The sequence below is a fragment of the Dendrobates tinctorius genome, unplaced genomic scaffold (genome assembly GCF_039654945.1).
Source record: "Dendrobates tinctorius isolate UK_male_01 unplaced genomic scaffold, ASM3965494v1 ptg000175l, whole genome shotgun sequence".
Lineage (NCBI taxonomy): Eukaryota > Metazoa > Chordata > Amphibia > Anura > Dendrobatidae > Dendrobates > Dendrobates tinctorius.
Window position 1 is genome coordinate 5,267,302 of NW_027361842.1, and position 12,063 is coordinate 5,279,364.

Consider the following 12,063-nt stretch of genomic DNA (forward strand, 5'->3'; position numbering starts at 1 on the left):
ATTCAAAATATATGTCTCAGGAGGCAGGCTCAGACGGTGTTAGGCCCAGTATGGATTGCACGTGATTGCACAAAGGTTAGAAAGGGTACCGTATCCCTGGATAACATGTATGGATAGCGTACACATTCAAAATATATGTCTCAGGAGGCAGGCTCAGACGGTGTCAGGCACAGTATGGATTGCACGTGATTGCACAAAGGTTAGAAAGGGTACCGTATCCCCGGATAACATGTATGGATAGCGTACACATTCAAAATATATGTCTCAGGAGGCAGGCTCAGACGGTGTTAGGCCCAGTATGGATTGCACGTGATTGCACAAAGGTTAGAAAGGGTACCGTATCCCCGGATAACATGTATGGATAGCGTACACATTCAAAATATATGTATCAGGAGGCAGGCTCAGACGGTGTTAGGCCCAGTATGGATTGCACGTGATTGCACAAAGGTTAGAAAGGGTACCGTATCCCCGGATAACATGTATGGATAGCGTACACAGTATGGATTTGACGGCCCAGATTACACAGCGGAGGAGCAGGGAGAGGTAAAGATTGCAAATGCTGGGGCCCTGCCCAAGCAAGGGGGGCCCACTCGTGGGCGTCGGTACTGGCACTGGGCCCCTCATAGTACAGCGGTGTGTCTGACGGCGGGTGTGCACCACCACCGTCAGAGACACTTGATTGCACTATGAGGGACCCTGTGCCAGTGCCCGCGCCCAAGAGTCGGCCTACCCACCTGTCCAGGGCAACGGCACTCGCACGGTGTCGTGCGGTAGGTGGTGACCCCGGCCATGGGGGGGGAGGCAGCACAGTTAGGGAGTTTTAGAAAGTGGCATATGTTGATGTTGGACATTCAGCTGATGCAAAAGGCGAAATAGGTCAAGTCCCAGGAAGAGGTGGACCAAAGCAAGCCATTTTTCTGTCACCCTATGTGTCATCAGGGGAAGGTGGGACAAAATCCTTGGAAACCCATGCGTGGTTCATTTTAATGAAGGTTAGATCATCCACATTTTGGGTTGACAGACGGGTCCTTTTTTCTGTCAGGATTGATCCAGCTGCACTGAAGACTCTTTCCGATAGCACACTTGCAGCTGGGCAAGCGAGCTCCTGTAAGGCATATTGGGCCAATTCAGGCCAGGTGTCCAGTTTAGCGGCCCAATAGTCAAAGGGGAATGACATGTGTGGGAGAACATCGATATGGGAGGAAAAGTAGTTTGTAACCATAGTTGATAACTGCTGTCTCCTGTCACTTTCCATCGATGCAGTATTACCAGTTGTGTGAGCGGTATTTGAAAAATTAGTCCACAACATTGTCATAAAACCCCTGTCTCCAACGCCACTTCTGCTGTGTGCACCACGAACACCTCTGCCAAGCTGCCCCCGGCCCGTACGGCTCATGTGAGAACCATCACCGCTGCTGTGTGCTGGGAATGCCTCAAGCAACCGATTTACCAGAGTTGCTTGTTTATTAGCCAATATTAGGTCAAGGTTCTCCTGTGGCATGATGTTTTGTAATTTGCCTTTATAGCGTGGATCCAGGATGCTGGCCAACCAGTAGTCGTCATCGTTCATCATTTTGGCAATGCGGGGGTCCCTTTTTAGGATCCGCAAGGCATAATCTGACATGTGGGCCAATGTTCCCGGTGTCAATGATGCACTGCGAGTGCTGGGTGGAGGAGCACTTTCTGGCAAATCCACATCCCTCCAGTCACGCACAAACCCTGTACCAGACCTTGCCACGCCAACATTTTCACTTGCCCCACGAGATGCATCCTCCTCCCCTAAGTAATCATCCCCATCATCCTCCTCCTCCTCCTCTTCTTCCTCCACCTCGTCCAGGAGAGGTCCCTGAGCAGACAATGGCTGAATGTCATCAAGGATTCCCTCCTCCTCTTCCTCCTCATCAACATTGGCTGCAGACGCCTGCTCCTTAAGGTGCGTCAAAGTTTGCATGAGCAGACGCATAAGTGGGATGCTCATGCTTAGGATGGCGTCGTCTGCGCTTACCAGCCGTGTGCATTCCTCAAAACACTGAAGGACTTTACAAAGGTCTTTCAGCTTCGACCACTGCACGCCTGTCAACTCCATGTCTGCTCTCAAAGTGCCTGGCCGTGTATCCTCCCACAAATGCATTATGGCCTGCCTCTGCTCGCACAGCCGCTCCACCATGTGCAGGGTGGAGTTCCACCTTGTTGCAATGTCGATAATGAGGCGGTGGTTGGGAAGGTGGAGCAATCGCTGCAGCTTCTGCATACGAACGGAGTGTACAGGCGACCGGCGGATGTGCGCGCACAGTCTTCGCACCTTCTGGAGCAGGGCTGTTAACTCTGGATAATTATTGAGGAAGCACTGCACCACCAGGTTCAAGGTGTGAGCCAAGCAAGGTATGTGGCTGAGTTTTGAAAGGGCTATGGCTGCCACAAAATTACGGCCGTTATCACTAACTACCTTGCCTGCCTCAAGATGTACACTGCCCAGCCATGACTCAGTTTGTCGCTTCAAGTACTCGGCCAGCACCTCGGCGGTGTGTCTGTCTCCCAAACACATAATCTGCAACACAGCCTGCTGACGCTTTCCACTAGCTGCTCGATAGGGGGACACATCGTGTGCAACAGTGGCAGCTGCAGATGGAGTGCTCGTACGACTGCGCTCTGTGGATGAGCTTTCGCTTCTGGAGGAGGAGGAGGAGGAGGGTCGAACGCCTACAGCCAACTGTTTCCTATACCGTGGGCTAGGCAGCACTGTCCCACCACCACTGTCTCCTGTGGACCCTGCATCCACCACATTAACCCAGTGCGCAGTGATGGACACGTAACGGCCCTGGCCATGCCGACTGGACCATGCATCAGTTGTGAGGTGCACCTTTCCGCTCACTGACTGCTTGAGTGCATGGACAATGCGGTCTTTCACATGATGGTGGAGGGCTGGGATGGCTTTGCGAGAGAAGAAGTGGCGACTGGGTAGGTCATAGCGTGGTACTGCATAGGCCATGAGTTCGCGGAAAGCTGTGCTTTCCACCAACCGAAAGGGCATCATCTCAAACGAGATTAGTTTGGCAATGTGGGCGTTCAAACCCAGTGTACGCGGATGAGAGACTGAGTACTTTCTTGACCTACTCATAGTGTCTGGGAGGGTGAGCTGGACTTGAGAGCTGCATATGGTGGAAGTAGCGGTGGACAGGGCGGACTGAGAGAGGGTTGATGATGGTGATGGAGTTGGTGTTCTTTCTGATGGCCTAGAATCAGTCTTTCGTTGATATAACAGTGGGATTCCCTGACTGCTGTGGTCTTGCAACGACACCTCAACATTTGCTGCTGTGCTAACCGGTGGGCTTACAGTGGGGGAAACAATGTAGCGTTGCTGACTACCTTCATTGTGATCAGTTGCACATGTGGCACTTGAGGTTTGGTGTTGTGTCCACGCTTGCAAGTGCATGCTGGTTAAATGTCTAAGCATGCAACTGGTATTCAAATTTTTCAGATTTTTCCCTCAGCTAAAGGTCTTTGCGCACTTCTTACAGATAACCTTGGCCTGATCATGAGGATTTTGTTCAATAAAGTGCCACACTGCACTCTTCCTACTTTGGCAGACATTTTGCGGCCTAGCACGCTGTGATCTTTTGACCCTCTGGACAAGCTGTCCAGCAACTCTTTTGATGTTTGGAACCTGTCTTTGGAGTGCTCCGGGCCTGCCAGATAACAGCTGTTGCGATGTCGATGTCTGCTGTGGATGCTCCTCATCTGAGCTATTGGAAGCAGCACCCTCTTCCCCCAATGGATGCCAATCTGGGTCAACAACTGGGTCATCCATCACCTCCTCTTCTATGTCATGTGCACCTTTCTCTGTGTCACCGTGTATGTTGGTATAGTGTGCGGGAAGGGGCACCTGAGTCTCATCAGGGTCAAAATCTGGCTGTGTACACTGCGAGGACAATGTAGTGCTCTGAGTGAATGTACCAGCAGAATCATCCATCAGCGGCTGTTCATCAGTGCACTCCATGTCAGATTCATCTTGGCCTGGTTAATTCACCATTTCACTTGATAATCCAGGCATGGTATGTGAAAACAGCTCCATGGAGTAATCAGTAGTATGGCCTGCGTCATCCTTCAATCTTGGTTGGGGTGAAGGACACAAGGAAAGGTGTGGTTCATGAACATGAGCCTCCAATGACGACTCAGTGCTTTTACTTTTTACAACTGAAGAAGAGGAGGCGATAGAGCTGGAGGCTGAGTCAGCAATGTAAGACAAAACTTTTTCCTGATGCTCTGCCTTTAAAAGCGGTTTGCCAACTCTTAGAAAACTAAGCGTTCGAGGCCTTATGTAGCCAGACGATGACGCAGGGTCAGCACCTCCTGCATTCGGTCCTATTTTGCTCTTGCCACAACCATCAGATCCACCACCAACACCATCATTACCAGCTGCCAACCCCCGCCCAATTCCACGGCCTCTTCCACCAGCCTTCCTCATTTTTGGTAGAAATGTAGACAAAATCCAACAAACTATATAGTAATGTAAAACAAGGTACAAGGTGTCTATAGGACAGGGGAGATTTAGAATTTCTGCACACACTTGTGGACAGTGGACACTTTTGGATTGTGTGAGGCCCACTGATATCTGAGCGCTATGTGACAGGCTCGATGGCACAGCTGCCTGTGACCAAAGTGACGAGAGGATAATGGAGATTTTGAATCTCTGCGCACACTTTTGGACACTGGACACTTGTGGATTGTGTGAGGCCCACTGATATCTGAGCGCTATGTGACAGGCTCGATGGCACAGCTGCCTGTGACCAAAGTGACGAGAGGATAATGGAGATTTTGAATCTCTGCGCACACTTTTGGACACTGGACACTTGTGGATTGTGTGAGGCCCACTGATATCTGAGCGCTATGTGACAGGCTCGATGGCACAGCTGCCTGTGACCAAAGTGACGAGAGGATAATGGAGATTTTGAATCTCTGCACACACTTTTGGACACTGGACACTTGTGGATTGTGTGAGGCCCACTGATATCTGAGCGCTATGTGACACGCTCGATGGCACAGCTGCCTGTGACCAAAGTGACGAGAGGATAATGGAGATTTTGAATCTCTGCGCACACTTTTGGACACTGGACACTTGTGGATTGTGTGAGGCCCACTGATATCTGAGCGCTATGTGACAGGCTCGATGGCACAGATGCCTGTGACCAAAGTGACGAGAGGATAATGGAGATTTTGAATCTCTGCGCACACTTTTTGACACTGGACACTTGTGGATTGTGTGAGGCCCACTGATATCTGAGCGCTATGTGACACGCTCGATGGCACAGCTGCCTGTGACCAAAGTGACGAGAGGATAATGGAGATTTTGAATCTCTGCGCACACTTTTGGACACTGGACACTTGTGGATTGTGTGAGGCCCACTGATATCTGAGCGCTATGTGACACGCTCGATGGCACAGCTGCCTGTGACCAAAGTGACGAGAGGATAATGGAGATTTTGAATCTCTGCGCACACTTTTGGACACTGGACACTTGTGGATTGTGTGAGGCCCACTGATATCTGAGCGCTATGTGACACGCTCGATGGCACAGCTGCCTGTGACCAAAGTGACGAGAGGATAATGGAGATTTTGAATCTCTGCGCACACTTTTGGACACTGGACACTTGTGGATTGTGTGAGGCCCACTGATATCTGAGTGCTATGTGACACGCTCAATGGCACAGCTGCCTGTGACCAAAGTGACGAGAGGATAATGGAGATTTTGAATCTCTGCGCACACTTTTGGACACTGGACACTTGTGGATTGTGTGAAGCCCACTGATATCTGAGCGCTATGTGACACGCTCGATGGCACAGCTGCCTGTGGCCAAAGTGACGAGAGGATAATGGAGATTTTGAATCTCTGCGCACACTTTTAGACACTGGACACTTGTGGATTGTGTGAGGCCCACTGATATCTGAGCGCTATGTGACAGGCTCGATGGCACAGCTGCCTGTGACCAAAGTGACGAGAGGATAATGGAGATTTTGAATCTCTGCGCACACTTTTGGACACTGGACACTTGTGGATTGTGTGAGGCCCACTGATATCTGAGCGCTATGTGACACGCTCGATGGCACAGCTGCCTGTGACAAAAGTGACGAGAGGATAATGGAGATTTTGAATCTCTGCGCACACTTTTGGACACTGGACACTTGTGGATTGTGTGAGGCCCACTGATATCTGAGCGCTATGTGACAGGCTCGATGGCACAGCTGCCTGTGACAAAAGTGACGAGAGGATAATGGAGATTTTGAATCTCTGCGCACACTTTTGGACACTGGACACTTGTGGATTGTGTGAGGCCCACTGATATCTGAGCGCTATGTGACAGGCTCGATGTCACAGCTGTGACAAAAGTGACTAGAGGATAAGGGAGATTGGATTGCTTTTAAAAAAGCAGTTTGCGGAGCAGTGGGTAAACAGCAATGCCAGCGTGTCAGGAAGCCTTAAAAGGCAGCCCAACAACCAACACCACTGATACACCACAATATAGCCTCCCCTTGCACTGCACACACAGTGACTTGTGTGTTGTGCAGGCCAAATCGCTAGCAGCAGAAGCAGTTTTTTTGTCTTCTTCCCTGCCTAACGCTCTCCCTACAGAATCAGCAGCAACCTCTCCCTATACTAAGATCGGCAGAAGTAAGATGGCGGTCGGCGTGCACGCCCTTTTATACCCCCTGTGACGCCCACCAAAGCAAGCCAATCACTTGCATGCCCTTCTGAAAGATGGTGGTGACCCGTGCCTAGGTCATCACGTTGCCCACAGTGTCCGTGGATCCTGATTGGCTGAAAAAGAGCGCAAAACAAACTTTTGAAACGCGACTTTGGCGCGTAAGTGGCCGACCTCATCCTAGGGTCAGGTTTCGTTTCATGAAACCCGACTTTGCCAAAAGTCGGCGACTTTTGAATTTTTTCGACCCGTTTCGCTCAACTCTACATTCTACATTATTCTTAGTTGTTTTTCTTTGTGTAGAATTAACCTACAAGGAAAAAAAGGGTTTATTTTAATTCCGATATTTCTGTCCCATTGACTTGAATTGGTTTCCGGTATCGGAATCGGCGATATCCAATATTTTTTGGGTATCCATCCGATCCAATCCGATCCGATATTTCACGATATCGGATGGTATCGCTCAACACTAATAGTGAGAATCAAATTCTCACCAATCCTAAGGACACCTTCCACCTTGTCATACACAATCCAATTTCAGCCTGTTACATTGAGGTGTAATCTCTACTGGGCCTGAGACAATAGTTCTGCGTCCTCAAATCTATAGTGAGATTCAAATTCTCACCAATAGTAGATACACCTTCTACCTTGTTTTACAGTACCATATAGCTGGTGGTATTTTGGGTACATTTTCACAAAAATGAAGAGGTATGGTGGAAGACGCCATGGAAGTGGGCGGAGGTTGCCAGCTGGTCCCGACGGTGGTGGTGGTGGTGAGGCATCTGTTGGTAGTGGCAAAACCACAATAGCACCTAAGGCAGGAGGTGTTGAGCCTGCGTCATCGTCTGGCTCCACAAGGCCTCGAAAGCTCTCTTTTCTGGGAGAAGGTAAACCACTTTTAAAGCCGGAGCTTCAGGAACAAGTTTTGGCTTACATTGCTGACACAGCCTCCGGATCTCTCGCCTCCTCTTCTGAAGTTGCAAAAAATAAAAGCACTGAGTCCTCATTGGAGGCTCCTGGTCAGGAACAACACCTTTCCTTGTGTCCTTCACCCCTACCAAAAGTGAAGGATGTGGCAGGCCACACTACCGATTACTCCATGGAGCTCTTTTCACATACCATGCCTGGGTTAGCAAGTCAAATCGTGAATTCCCCAGTCCAAGATGAATCTGACATGGATTGCGCTGATGCACAGCCACTGCAAGATTTTTCTGCTGGTACATTCACTCAGAGCACAACATTGTCCTTGCAGTGTACTGAGGCAGAATCAGACCCTGATGAAACTCAGGTGCCCCTTCCCGCATACTATACCACCTTACACGGTGACACAGAGGAAGGTGCACATGAAATTGAAGAGGAGGTGATGGATGAACCAGTTGTTGACCCAGATTGGCATCCATTGGGGGAAGAGGGTGCCTGTTGTGAGCTCATTTTCGGGTTTGCCTCTGGCTTCTGGTGAGGGTTATGGAGCTGGCTGTGCTGACAGAGGAGTAGTGAGTTCTCTATCTGGACTCCCTCTGTTGGTGAAGGGAGGTAATGAAGCTGACCTAAATGGCAGAGACCGGCCACCTGAGGAAGAGGACTGTGATTGGACATCAGGAATTTCTGATTTGATTTAAGGCAGCCGACTCCCTAGTTTCTTGCTGGTGATTTCTCCAGACTGTGGCGTCTGGTTTCCAGTTTGGTTCCTGCCTTCTTAAAGCTAAGTTTTCTCTGCTATTGTTCATATGAGTTTTCATCTGGATTACTTAGTTTTTGTGTTCAGCCAGCCCTGGCTGGGACTGGGCTGAATCCCCATTTTGTCTCTGATCAGTTGATCTCTTTTGCTCGGTCTTCAGAATATACCTGAGTGCTGATATAGGGAAATGAAGTCTAGCGACTTCAGGGCCTTTTTCTATCCGACATGTTGGACATTTTTTGGCAGGGTTTTTTGCGTGATTGCAGACAGCAGCTTTCCTTTCCTGTCCTTTCTAGTTAGTGAGGGCCCCATCGTTTGCTCAGCCTATCTTTCTATCTGTTTTTGTGTTTTCATCTTGTTTCACCGGAAATACATGTTGGGGGCTGTCTATTGCTTTGGGATCTGCTCTGGGGCAGTTTAGATTCTCCCTTTCTTTCTTTAGGCTTATTTAGTTCTCTGGCCGTGACGAGGCGTCTAGGACCACCGTAGGCACGCTCCACGGCTACTGCTAGTTGTGTGGATAGGATCAGGGGTCTGCAATCCGCTAGTTACCAACCTCTCTGGTTTTCTGGGCTTAGCTTGCTTTTTGTTTTTTCCTCCTCTGTGACTCATTCATTACAGGTGCAGCTGCCAATAGCTCAGAAGAGGAGGAGGAGGATCCGCAGCAGGCAACGACATCGCAACAGCTGTTATCTGGCATGACCGTAGCAGTCTAAAAATGTGTTACAAAAAACAAAAGAGTTGCAGGACAGCTTGACCAGACGGTCAAATTAGCACAGCGTGCAAGGTCTCAAAGTGTCTTCCATAGTAGAGAGAGTGCAGTGTGGCACTTTTTTGAACAAAATCCTAATGATCAGGCAAATGTTATCTGTAAGAAGTGGGCAAAGACCTTTAGCCGAGGGAAAAATCTGAGAAATTTGAATACCAGTTGCATGCTTAGACATTTAACCACCATGCACTTGCAAGCGTGGACGGACTACCAAACCTCACGTACCACATGTGCAACTGCTCCCAAAGAAGGTAGTCAGCAACACTACATTGTTTCCCACCGGTTAGCACACCACCAGCAGCAAATGTCAAGATGTCGTTGCAAGGGCAAAGCAGTCATGGAATCACAATGTTATTGCTATGAAAGACTGAATCTAGGCCATCAGCAACACCATCACCAATCCTCTCTCAGTCCGCCATGTCCACCATATGCAGCTCTCAAGTCCAGCTCACCCTACCAGAGACTCTGAGTAGGACAAGAAAGTACTCATCCTCTCATCCGCGTACACTGGCCTTGAACGCCCACATTGCCAAACTAATCTCATTAGAGATAATGCCCTACCGGTTGGTTGAAAGCAAAGCTTTCCGTGAGCTCATGACCTATGCAGTACCACACTATGACCTACCCAGCCGGCACTTCTTTTCGCGAAAAGCCATCCCAGCCCTCTGCGTGCATGTGAAAGACCGCATTGTCCATGCACTCAAGCAATCAGTGAGTGGAAAGGTGCACCTCACAACAGATGCATGTCTATTAGAATCACTGCACACATACACTTAAGGAGTATTTGCTTATTAGTGAAATTTATTGAAAACAAGTGCTCTTATAGTGATTGCGACAGAATGACGTTTCGGTCATTCAAGACCTTGATCACATTAGTCGCTGAAAAAAAACGGAGATATATACAATCAGGTGTTGTTGTTACATGTATTACATATTTACATTATATTTACAACATAATACAGTGGGGAAAAAAAGTATTTAGTCAGTCAGCAATAGTGCAAGTTCCACCACTTAAAAAGATGAGAGGCGTCTGTAATTTACATCATAGGTAGACCTCAACTATGGGAGACAAACTGAGAAAAAAAAATCCAGAAAATCACATTGTCTGTTTTTTTTTCATTTTATTTGCATATTATGGTGGAAAATAAGTATTTGGTCAGAAACAAAATTTCATCTCAATACTTTGTGATATATCCTTTGTTGGCAATGACAGAGGTCATACGTTTTCTGTAAGTCTTCACAAGGTTGCCACACACTGTTGTTGGTATGTTGGCCCATTCCTCCATGCAGATCTCCTCTATAGCAGTGATGTTTTTGGCTTTTCGCTTGGCAACACGGACTTTCAACTCCCTCCAAAGGTTTTCTATAGGGTTGAGATCTGGAGACTGGCTAGGCCACTCCAGGACCTTGAAATGCTTCTTACGAAGCCACTACTTCGTTGCCCTGGCGGTGTGCTTTGGATCATTGTCATGTTGAAAGACCCAGCCACGTTTCATCTTCAATTCCCTTGCTGATGGAAGGAGGTTTGCACTCAAAATCTCACGATACATGGCCCCATTCATTCTTTCATGTACCCGGATCAGTCGTCCTGGCCCCTTTGCAGAGAAACAGCCCCAAAGCATGATGTTTCCACCACCATGCTTTACAGTAGGTATGGTGTTTGATGGATGCAACTCAGTATTCTTTTTCCTCCAAACACGACAAGTTGTGTTTCTATCAAACAGTTCCAGTTTGGTTTCATCAGACCATAGGACATTCTCCCAAAACTCCTCTGGATCATCCAAATGCTCTCTAGCAAACTTCAGACGGGCCCGGACATGTACAGGCTTAAGCAGTGGGACACGTCTGGCACTGCAGGATCTGAGTCCATGGTGGCGTAGTGTGTTACTTATGGTAGGCCTTGTTACATTGGTCCCAACTCTCTGCAGTTCATTCACTAGGTTCCCCCGCGTGGTTCTGGGATTTTTGCTCACCGTTCTTGTGATCATTCTGACCCCACGGGGTGGGATTTTGCGTGGAGCACCAGATTGAGGGAGATTATCAGTGGTCTTGTATGTCTTCCATTTTCTAATTATTGCTCCCACAGTTGATTTCTTCACTCCAAGCTGGTTGGCTATTGCAGATTCAGTCTTCCCAGCCTGGTGCAGGGCTACAATTTTGTTTCTGGTGTCCTTTGACAGCTCTTTGGTCTTCACCATAGTGGAGTTTGGAGTCAGACTGTTTGAGGGTGTGCACAGGTGTCTTTTTATACTGATAACAAGTTTAAACAGGTGCCATTACTACAGGTAATGAGTGGAGGAAAGAGGAGACTCTTAAAGAAGAAGTTACAGGTCTGTGAGAGCCAGAAATCTTGATTGCTTGTTTCTGACCAAATACTTATTTTCCACCATAATATGCAAATAAAATGAAAAAAAACAGACAATGTGATTTTCTGGATTTTTTTTTCTCAGTTTGTCTCCCATAGTTGAGGTCTACCTATGATGTAAATTACAGACGCCTCTCATCTTTTTAAGTGGTGGAACTTGCACTATTGTTGACTGACTAAATACTTTTTTCCCCCACTGTATATATGTCCAGTATATCCATGTCTGACATCTGGTGATGCTCATAGGAGGAATGCCAAGACTATAGTAAATGTGAAAGTATTAACATATAAGTACTGAGAGAGAGATCGGAGGGCACAGATAATTGCATCATTATACAAAGTCAATAGACATGTGTGGAAAAAATATTGACGCATAAAATAAGAGGACATGCATACCCTTGAACAATGTAGTAGTTCATGAAGGATGTGGTCCTTATGATCAAAATAGGGACAGCGAGTATGCCTGGATAGAGGGATTTGTATGTTTAAATTAGAATGACCCTGGCTAACCTAAAGGCATAAGTGACCATTACCTAATTCAGGACAGCCCTTA